The sequence below is a fragment of the Dasypus novemcinctus genome, chromosome 3 (assembly GCF_030445035.2).
Source record: "Dasypus novemcinctus isolate mDasNov1 chromosome 3, mDasNov1.1.hap2, whole genome shotgun sequence".
NCBI classification, from domain to species: Eukaryota; Metazoa; Chordata; class Mammalia; order Cingulata; family Dasypodidae; genus Dasypus; species Dasypus novemcinctus.
In genome coordinates this window covers 99671040-99683321 of record NC_080675.1, presented here as the reverse complement: position 1 = coordinate 99683321, position 12282 = coordinate 99671040, and positions in this window count along the sequence as shown.

Here is a 12282-nt window from a genome sequence, read left to right as displayed (position 1 = left end):
CTTTCAGTTGTAGGCACTCTAGGCTCCATGGTGTGGTGGTTGTCCTTCTTCAACTCCATCTTAGCTGAATGAGGTGAGTCCAATAAATCAGATTGTAGGTGCTGGAGTCTGTTGAGGCTGAGGGCCTGGCTATCACATTGTCAGTCCAGAGATTCAGATCCCCTAAATATATCTTAAACCCCAACACCAACTACAACTCCAGCACAGTAGCATGAAAGTCTTATGAAGAGAGATCCCATCTGAGTCCAGATTCATCACGCATAAACACCAGCTCCAAAGAAGGGCCATCTGACATGGCAGTTAACCCCATCTGCCATGACCATAGCACCCATGGGTCTCTTTAGCCCTCAAAGGAACCAATACCTGGGGGTTGTATCTACTTTATCTGTCTCTTAGACTCTGCTCAGTTGTGCATAAGGGCAATCCTTCTGACAGCCTCCAGACTCTTTTTTAGAGACTCGTAGCCATATAAACTCATTTCTCCTTTCCATTTCCCCCTTACATTAGGTCAAACAGCATTTTAAAGTCATGTTATTTTATGTAGACAGGGATATTCTGCTGATCCGCATTGAACCTTCCATTCAAGGTCATTTTCCAGTTGCATCATCAGTTGGTAGTTGATAGTGATCCCTCGGTGCCAGGGAGGCTCATCCCTGGGTGTCATGTCCCACGCTGGGGGGAAGGCATTGCATTTACATGCTGAGTTTGGCTTCGAGACTGGCCACATTTGAGTAACATGAAGGCTGTCAGGAGGAAATTTCAAGGCACAATGCTGCTCTAGGCCTTGTTCTTATTTCAGGCATATCAGCTCACAAGCATAGTCATTAGCGTCAGGGGCTCACTGTTGGACCCTCATTCCTTCCCGGCAAAAAGACAATATCTTGCAGTGTCTTAATATTTGTGGCAATGATAAAAAACGTTAGTAATGTTTTAATTTTTCATTTTTTGTGTGAGTTTGTAGTGGTGAAGTATATCATGATAACTGCGCTTGTCTGATGGCATTGTCTTGTTTTGTGCTAAAGAATTTCTGCAGCTTCATTGCCATTGCGATTGTGACAAAACCAAAATACACATATCTATTCATCTACACGTATTTCTGAACCCATATGGTCTTTACATACTTTCATGAAAACCACATTATGCAACACACTCCTGCTGAAATAGATTAAGGGGACTCAACTGCCTGTATTAAGCCATATATTAAAGTAATTAGCAAAAGTGTAAAATAAACTTTTTATAATTCATTATTTTGTTTTTGAAATAGTTATTTTCATATAATGTTCTTGACTTTAATCTCCAATACATTTGTTATTGCTAATTCTAAATGAGTTGATGAATTTATATTTTAAACACTTTCCAGTTTTAATTCTAAAATGAAAAATATTATTGCACATAGCCTAGTTAAATAGAAGTTCTCTGAGGTCTTCAACAATTTTTAGTAGTGTAATGGGCCCTGAAACCAAAAAGCTAGAGAACCACAGTCCTAGACACCTCTGTATTATTAATTCCACATTTTGAGATATACAATTTATTTGATTTTGATGGATGTGGGTAAAGGATGAGAAGATGCTTTGAAAGTGCCTTAGCTTAATCTCTTTCCACTGACATTACTTGTGACATTCATATTTTCCACAGTCAGAAGATTATTATATTGATGTCATACAAACTATAACCTATTCTTTTACAATCCTCACTGCAGAAAGCCAGAGTTTTCCTAGAGTCATGGAAGTAACACAGAAACACAGATATTGTAAAGATGCAGCAGTTCAGCTTTATTCAACTTTTTCCTTTGTGTGCATCTGAGTGTAGGTTACTTAGAGTTTGCAGGCTACTTGACAAACCAAGGTCCACACAGGTCAAAGACCTTTCCTAATTGTGGTAGCCCTATCAAAAATGACATCCTAAAATTGAAGCATGCTTTTTCATGTGCTCCAACAGTATGCATTATCCAAAATTGCATATTTCCACCATTTTGAAATAAAAACATTCCTCAAAACTGATTGTCTTTTGGTCATCTTAACTTGTATCATGGTTTCTCCTAACTAGATCTAACTTATTTCACCACAAATCCTAAACTGATGTGATGGATAGTTGATATTCATGGTATTTATTAATTCCATTAGAGTGTGAATATTTATCTATTTAATGACATAAATAGTAATTTCTAAATTTAAGGTTTATACCTCAGACTCTATCGAGGAGTCCTGCAATATATAGAGGACCATGTTATCTTTTAAAAAAATGAAATTTGAAGTATATCTGACTCCATGGATTTCAGGTCAAGGGAAGTGACAATGTATACCTTTGTGGGGCATAGAATAAGAAGAATTCCTCATATAGGAAAGGATATTTAGATGTATTAATAAAAAAATTGCTAAACTTTGCACTTAATTCAGTTACTTGCCACCCATTTGAGCATTGCACTTAATTAATGAACAGTTTATTGCTATAGAATTAACTTTCTCAATTATCTTCACAACAATTTTATAACCTGCTCTTACCAGGTATAGATAATGAGCATCATAATCTTTCTGTTAATAGAAAAAGACTTAGCAAAACTCTAATATGTATTGCTATATTCATCATTGTTTCAAATGCATGTTTTTTAAAGATATACAGTGTTTCTAAAATGACCAAAACATGAAATCAGTATCAACTGGCAGATTAGGATTCTATTTTTTTCTGAGTCAAGGGGAATGTTCAACAATTACCTTCAAATCTGAATCACTGGGTAAGTTACCTAGAAGGCTAGGCACTTGAGAAATAAATGTATCCATTTGTAAAACTAAAGATATCAATATTCAATTCGCTGTCTTTCTGAAAATTTAAATAGACGATCTATGTGAAATTCTTGCTCAAAGACTGCTTAAGGTAATGGAAAGTTTCAACTTGTAATTGTTACAATTGCTGCAACATTAGTAAGGTCATTCACCTCGATATTAATTTAACACAAGCAATATGTCCACCCAAATGATTCTGAGTAGCCACAATTAGAAGTTTCAGAGTCAAAGAATAATACCATCACCATAATGCAGACATGCAGCTATAGAGAACATTGGTTGTCCCATCTTAGAGTGAAAGCAAACAATTAAAATAATATAAGAGTAAGAGATCAGCAAGAGAATGAAACAGATTGTCACCAGCACCCCCACCACTCTGGCAGCATTTATTCATATTTCCAGAATATAGGTGTTTCTGGAGGCTAGACTGACCACAGCGGAATATTACAGAAAAAACTATCTAATTCCCTAGGTCCACAAGTGGGCAGCTTTATAATCATAGCTAGATGGCTTAGAGAATGCAACAAGCCAATGATCCATGATGTCATCAGTAACAAAATGCATTGTTGACTGCTCGTGATCTTCAGGAATGGAGTGGACTGCAGATGGCCACACAAAGGTCTCATGTGATTGACACAAGCACATCAATCTCTCTCCATCCAAAGAAATGAGCAAAGAAAATCTGGTATATGCAGCCTCCAAAGAAGATGATTTTGCTTTTCTTGAGAATATCTGTGTTTATTTCAGAGTTTTTGACAAAGGTAAAGCAGAAATTAATAAAAGAGAGATTGGCTTAAAAGAATAGAGCAGGAGGTAGAGATGGAAGTCATCAGTTACTAAAAACACAGTGAAGATATTGCCTAAGTGGTAAACAATAAAGTGAAGTACATACAAGAGGAAGTCCTGGAACACCAACAAATTACAAAATACAAGAATAATAAAACTAGATCCACATTCTGATTTATTTATTCCACATAGTCCAGTTTGTTCTAAATTCATCTGAGGAGAAAGACAAGAAAATAAAAGGATTTTTTTATACCTATTTAATGTCAAAGCTATTATAATCAGTTTGGACAATATTTGGCCTTATTTTGTAAAGTTCACCATTCACCAGTTTATAACACAGCAATTTCACTCATGTGTACATACCCAAGGTAAGTTTCTATAAATGTCAAAGGGGATAAATTTACAAGAATGCAATAGACAGACCCACATATAAATTAAAAATGAATAAATGTTGGTATATTCAACTAATAGAATATTATTCAATCACAACAAATCAAGTTTAGCTTTATGAAATTAGTTTGAATACAAAATAATATTGATCAATTTCAAGGAAATATTTGTATTAAAACTGCTTAAAAACTAAGCAGACCAGTTACCATAGGAAAAAAAAAATCAACATTAACAAAAATAGCTTATTTTGGATAGCACATCTTCCAGTCAAGGCATTCCTGTAGTACAAAGGGCAATAATGGTGAGTGTAACATGGTTCTTTGATTTGGGGGACTGATAGATGTCTGTAGGCATCAAAAGAAGATATGGGACAATATCTGTATTAGTTAGCCAAAGGGGTGTTGATGCAAAACACCAGAAATCCATTGGTTTTAATAAAGGATATTTATTTAAGGTAGTAGCTTACTGTTACCAGGCCATAAAATATAATTTACTCTCCTCACCATAGTCATTTGCCATGTGTTGGAATAAGATGGCTGCCAACATCTGCCAGGGTTCAGGCTTTCTGGGTTCCTCTCTTCCTGGGACTCATTTCTCTCTGGGCTCAGCTCCTCTCTTTTCTCTACAATATCAGCTGTAGACCATAAGACTCTCTAGGCTTTGTCCCTCTCCACAATGCCAGCTGTGGATTGTCAGGTGATTGACTCTCTTTCCCTGGGGCTTGATTCTCTCCAGGCTAAGCTGCTCAGCTCCTCTGTGTGCTTACTTCCCAGGCCCCACCTCAAAACTCCAACATCCAAACTCCAACTAACTCCTCTGCTCTGCTGTGAAGTTTCTGGTGGGTAGGGACTCAACATCTTACTGATGTGACCCAATCCAAGCCCTAATCATAATTTAATCACACCCAGGTACAGATAAATTTACAAACATAATCCAATATCTGTTTTTGGAATCCATAAACCATATAAAACTTCTACAATATCATTTCTGAATATCTCTCTTGATAAATTATGTTCCTGTCTTTCAAAGTTACAGCTGGATGTGTGCAATCTTTCCCCATTCCTTCGATGTATTGCTATATATTTAATTAGAATGGAATTTGTTTAGATCTTAAATATTTCTGAATGACCTTTACATTTAAAAATTGTCTGGGGGAATGGATATGGCTTGACCAATTATGATCCTGTCTACTATATAGGAGGTCCAGGGTTTGATGCCCAGGGCATCCTGGGGAAGGTAAGCTGGCTAACACAGAGTGCTGGACCACACGGGAATGCCACCTCACACAGGATACTGCTCTGCATGGGAATGCTGCCCAACACAGGAAAGCTGCCCTGTTCAGAAGTGCCAGCCAACATGGAGAACTGGCACAGAAAAATGATACAATAAGAGACACAAAGGAGCAAAAATAAGTCAAAGCAGAACAGGGAATTGAGGTGGGGCAAGAGAGTAATCACCTCTCTCCCACTCCAGAAGGTCCCAGGATTGATTCCCAGAAACACCTAATGAGAATACAAGCAGACACAGAAAAACGCATAGCAAATGGACACAGAGAGCAGATAATGGAAGAATGAGGGGGGGAAAATAAATAAAATGAATCTTAACCAAAAAAATGTCTATACCCGTACCACAGATCCCAACTCTGATTCTGAGGAATATTAAAACAGGCAGGTTTTGTATCACAGACTTTGAATCTTAGAGTTAATGTCTTCCTTATCTCATTTCCCAACTTCAAAAGGTTTAACCTCTAAAAAATTTCTTAAAATAATTTCCTCACTATATATTGAGTCGTGTTCTATCTGTTTAAACAAGGTGTTTACTGTATATGCATGAAACATTTTCAGTAGATGCACTGATAATATTTAATAGTGAATCATTCTGAGAAGTCAGGAAATGAAAGGGTAGTATAACAAAGTGATATTAAAATCAGAGGCAGGGCAAGATGTCGTCAGACTAAGAGCACCCATATCATCTCTCCTACAATAATTAGGCTGAGTGGGGACAAAATCCTGCCTGAGCAAGCTGTTTTGGGAACCCACAAAGCAGAACTCTGTTGGACATCAATCTAGAGAGAGCACGACAAGAATAGTGATAGCTCAAGGTAAAACCATGGGTTTCAGGCCCTCTCCCAGGGCAAGAAGCCACAGCTTGCCCTGTAACTTGCTGGTCACACAGCCAGAGAAGAAGAGCTCCAAGAGTGGGAGAATTCTGGTGAAGGGTGGAGTGGGGTCCTACAAGTGCAGGTTTAATTGTTTGGACCCCCGTTTTTGAACTTTGAGGAGCTTACCAGCTGGCTTGAGGAGAAACCAGGAAGAGGGGAGAAGTGAATCTGTGGAGGCAGTCTGATTTACTTAACCTCTTTGGGTTACATCTAGGAGAAGATGGAGCCAGACAATTAACTAGTCCTGTGCAATACACCTAAGGGAGGGGGACATAGGAAGTGCATATTTAGGATTCCCAACAAGGTGTGGTTGCTCTCTCTCAAAGAGACTGAGAGTCATTAATTTTTGGTTCACCAGGGTCCCATTTGAATTTTGGAGGGAAACTCTCACATGGGCTTCCTGCTGCCCTGGGAGAGAGGAAGGTGAAAAAGAGAGAAAGGGGGAAGTGCAGATTCCTAACCATTTTATTCAATTACAAAGAGTCTATCCTGCCCCTGGAAAGGGACATTTTTTGAGGAACAGATTGACCCTGAAGGAGGGTTTGGCTCAGTGCAGGAGTTTCAGCCTTGAATGTTCCAGGTCTCTGGTTCGCTTCTCAGATCCTCTTAGAGTAGCGACCTAATGGGACACTAGCTGATACTTTGAGGCAGGGAAAACATAAATAATATCTTTGTATTAGCTTCCCTTGCGTCTCTTATCTTCCCTAAATAAGAGCTTAAGAGTGAAGTTTGCGTTTTCTTATTGTTTGGTTGACTTCTTGCTTGATGGCTTATGTATTTTTTTCTCTTGTTATCTTATCTTTCCTTCCTCTTTACCCTCCCACCTTTTTTTCTTTCTTTCTATTTTTTTTTTTTTCCTTTTTTCAATTAGGTGCTGCTGGCTTGTTTATTGTTTGCTGTTTCCTCATCATCAACCTCCTCTTTTCTGTGCGTGCTGATTTTGGCTACCAATACTATCTCTTTTCCTTCATACATCTTTCTACATTCCACCTTCTGTTGTTGTTCTTACACTCCCTCTCTTTGCTTAGCCCCCAATTTTTCTGTCTTTTTCTTTTTAATACTTATATTCTGTTTTCTATCTTTTATTAACTCTTTATCTTATTGTCCTTTCTTTTTTATTTCCCTCTCTCCTGATCATGCTAACCTTTTTTTAGTTCCTTTTTTCCCTGTTTATTATTTTTTAAATGTTACAATAAAAAAATATGAGATCCCTATATAACTCCCACACCCCTCACCCGACTCCTCCCACATCAACAACCTCTTTCATCTTTGTCAGATTCATTGCATTGGTGAATACATTTTGGAGCACTGCTGTACCACATGGATGGTGATTTGCATTGTAGTTTACACTCTCCCCCAGTCCACCCAGTGGGCCATGGCAGGACATACAATTCAATTCCCATTTCATTGTAGGTACACCACTTTCTTATTCTTATAACTATACACTGCTTACATGAGTTTAATATTTATTCTCCTTGGTCTTATATGATTCTTCTGCTACCATTTACTGGCATGAATACTATTATCCTTTTTCTTTTCTTACTTCTTTGCTTTCCCTGGTCCTAATCTTTTACCTTCAAGGAAACTTAGAAAACAACAAGGTAATAGAATAACAAGAACAAAGTGTCAAAAAAGAAAAATTAACATGCACCCACAAGCTAGCACTTAAACCCACTAACAGAGGGAGAAGCTAATCAACTGAAAGAACATACCAAGATAAAATGGTGACCTGACAGCAACAAAACAGTACAAACCAAAAAAATAATCAAGAAGATATGACCCAGTCTAATGAACAAATTAAAAACCAGGAAAAGGAGCAGAAAATTGAACAACTAATCAAAGTTCTCCAATATAATATCATGGAACAACTTGAAGAAGTGAAGGAAGAAATTAAGGATATTAAGAAAATTCTTGGAGAGCATACTGAGGAAACTATAAACATATGCAAAAAGATAACAGATATGATGGTGATGAATGGCATAATCCAAGAAATCAAAAATACACTCTCAGCAAATATCAGCAGATTTAAAGAAGCAGAGGAAAGAATTAGTGATGTGGAAAACAGTATATCTGAAATCAAACAGAGAGTAGAATTGATCGATAAAAAGAAGAAAAAACCCAGCAGAGAATTAAGAATTTGAATGACAATGCAAAATGCACAAACATATGCTTCATAGGTATTCCAGAAGGAGAAGAAAAGGGAAAGGGGACAGAGGAGTGATGGAGGAAATAATAGATGAAAACTTCCCCAAACTACTGAAGAAGATGGATGCATATGTCCAGGATGTGCAGTGTACCCCAAACAGAATAAATCCCAACAGGGCTACTGCAAGAATTATGCAATGCTCAAGGCAAAGAGAAAAAACTAAAGGCAGCAAGAGAAAAGAGAACCATCACATACAAGGGAAGCTCAAGAAGGTTAAGTGCTGATTTCTCACCTGAAACCATAGAGGCAAAAAGACAGTGGTATGACATAGTCAAGTTACTAAAAGAAAAATAATTCCAGGCAAGAATACTCTATCTAGCAAAGCTGGCATTCAAAAATGATGGAGAGTTCAAAATATTGAAAGATAAACAGAAACTAAGAGAATATTCCAATAAGAAACCTGTCCTTCAAAATACTAAGGGGAGTTCTTCAGGAGGAAAGAAAAAACCTAGGACAGAGGTGGAGGAGAATGAAGAACAAGCCAAAAGACAAAAAGAGAAACAAAAACAACATATGACATACACAAATCCAAAGAAAATATGGCTAATGTAAGGAATACTTTGAAAGTAATAACACTGTGTCAAGAGACACAGAATGGCAGAATGGATAAGGAAATAGGTCTTAGCTATGTGCTGTCTACAAGAACCCACTTTAGACCCAGGATTCAAGAAGGTGTAAAATGAATGGCTGGAAAACAATCTTACAAGCAAACAATAACCAAAATATGTTGGAAACTGAAGCATAGTGGTCTCACAAAGAGAGATACTATTTCCATGGCTATGCTTATAACCTAAGGAATGCAGTAATTAAGAGTTCCTGGCAAATAGGATGAAGCTGTTAAAGGCTGAAAGAAAAGATGAGCACATACTTTCTGTAGTAAATAGAACACTTAGACCTTGTACCTTGAGATAAGATTTTTTGAATTCCTTAGACTATGAGTAATGCTGATGGATAACTGCATGTTGCTCCTTGTACTCACATAGACTGGGGTATATATAGAGCCCCTGGTAAACAATAAAGTGATCTGATGAGTCTACTCACAGACCCCGTGATCCCAGCTCTCTCATTGTTTCTTTCTTTCTCTTTCTTTCACTTTCCTTTTTCTCTTTCTTTCATTCCCGATACCCTTTGGGCCCAAATCTCCAACAAAAAAAGGGCAGGAGTAGCTATACTAATATCAAATAAAATAGACTTTAACTGCAAAATTATTTTGAGATACAAAGATGGAAACTACATTTTAGTGAGAGGGGTAATCTTTCAAGAAGAAAGAACAATGATAAATATGTATGCACCTAATCAGGGTTTCTCAAAATGCATGCATCACAACTGAAAAAACTAAGTGGAGGAATAGAAGCCTCTACAATTATATTGGGGAAATTTAACACACCACTATCATCATTGGACAGAACATCTCAACAGAAAATCAATAAAGAAACAAAGACTTTGAATAATATATTAGAGGTTCTGGACCTAATAGACATATACAAAACACTATACCCAAATACAGCAGGATATACATTCTTCTCAAGTGCACATTGATCATTCTCCAAGATAGACCACATACTTGGTGAAAGAGAAAATCTCAATGAATTCAGAAAGATTGAAATCATGCAAAATAACTTCTCTGACCACAGTGAAATGAAACTGGAAATCTGCAAGGGCCACAGACACAGATGAGATACCAAGATATGGAAGTTAAGCAATACTCTCTTAGACAAACAGTGGATAAAGGAAGACATCTCAAAAGAAATCAGTAACTACCATGGAACAAATGAAAATGACAACACAACATACCAAGACTTATGGGATGTGTCAAAATCTGTACAGAGAGGGAAATTCATAGCCATAAATTTATACATCATAAAAGAAGAAAGAGCTAAAATTGAAGACCTGACTGCAAACTTGGAGGAATTAGTAAAAAAGCAAAAAACTAACACCAAAGGAAGGAGAAAGAAATACATAAGAAAGAGCAGAACAAAACTAATTGAAATAGAAAATTAAAAAAAGCACTAGAAAAAATAAACAAAACCAAGAGCTGGTTCTTTAAGAAGATCAATAAAATTGGCAAATCCTTAACTAGACTAACAAAGAAAAAAAAGAAAGACAATGCAAATATACAAAATAAGAAATGAGAAAGGGGATATCACCAGTGACCCCACAAAAATAAAGACTATCATAAAAGGGTACTTGGGAAAACTATATGCCAAGAAGAAGGGCAATTTAGAGGAAATGGATAAATTCTTAGGAAAACATAAGCAACCTACATTGATGAAAAAAGAAATTGATGATCTCAACAAACCAATCATAAATAAAGAGACAGAATCATTCATGAAAAACCTCCCAACTAAGAAGAATCCTTGGCCAGATGGCTTCACAGGTGAATTCTACCAAACAGTCCAGAAAGAACAAACAGCAATCTTGCTTAAACTCTTTCAAAAAATCAAAATAGAAGGACAATTTCCTAACTAATTCTATAATGCCAACATTACCCTAATACCAAAGCCAAATAAAGACACCACAAAAAGGAAAATTGCAGACAAATCTCTCTAATGAACCTAGAGGTGAAAATTCTCAACAAAATACTTGCTATCGTATTCAACAACACATTAAACAAATTATACACCATGATCAAGTGAGTTTCATCCCTGGTATGCAAGGATGTTCAACATAAGAAAATCAATCAATGTAATACACCACATAAACAGATTAAAGGAAAAAACCCACATGATCATATTTATATATGCAGAAAAAGCATTTAACAAAATACAGTACCCTTACTGGATGAAAACACTGCAAAATATATAAATGAAAGGAAAATTTCTGACATTATAAAAGGAATATATGAAAAACCCACAGCTAACATCATTTACAATGGTAAAATCCTAAAATCTTTCCCTCTAAGATCAGGAACAATAAAAGGATGTCCACTATCACCCCTCCTATTTAACATTGTATTAGAAGTACTTGCTCGAGCACTGAGGCAAGAACCAGAGAGAAAAGGCATCCAAATTGGAAGGGAAGAAGTAAAAATTTCACTACTTGCAGATGACATGATCCTATACGTAGAAAGCCCTGAAAATCTACAATAAAGCTTCCAGAACTTATAAATGAGCTCAATAAAGTCACAGTTTATAAGATCAATGTGCAAAACTGAGTAACATTTCTGTATACCAATAATGAGCAATCTGAGGAGGATATTAAGAAACAAATATCATTTGCAATAGTAAATAAAAAATCAAATACCTAGGAATAAATTTAACTAAAGATTTGAATGACTTATACACAGAAAACTGCACAACACTTTTAAAGGAAATAAAGAAGACCTAAATAAATGAAAGAATATTCCCTGTTCTTGGGTAGGAAGACTAAATATCAACAAGATGTATATACTAACAAAACTTAACTACAGATATAATGCAATCCCAATAAAAATCAATACAGCATTTTTTACTGAACTGGAAAGACTATGAAATTTATTTGGAGGGGAAAGAGACCCCAGAATAGCCAAAGACATATTGAGAAAGAAAATGAAATTAGAGGAATCCCACTACCTGACTTTAAAACATACTACAAAGCTACAGTAGTGAAAATGGCATGGCATTAGCACAAGGATAGACACACTGACCAATGGAATTAAATTGAGAGTTCAGATATATGTCATCACATGTACAGTTATGTGATATTCAACAAGTCTACAAAGTCCACTCAACTGGGAGGGAATGGCCTCTTCCATAAATGGTCCCTGGAGAATTGGATATCCATATGCAAAATAATGAAAGATGATTACCATCTCACACATTATACCAAAATCAACTCAATATGGATCAAAGAGCCAAGACCATAAAGACCTTGGAAAACAATGTTGGAAAGCATCTACAGGACCTTGTAATAGGAAATGAACTTCACACCCAAGTATGAGCAGTGAAAGAAAAAATAGATAAATGTGACCTCCTCAAAAT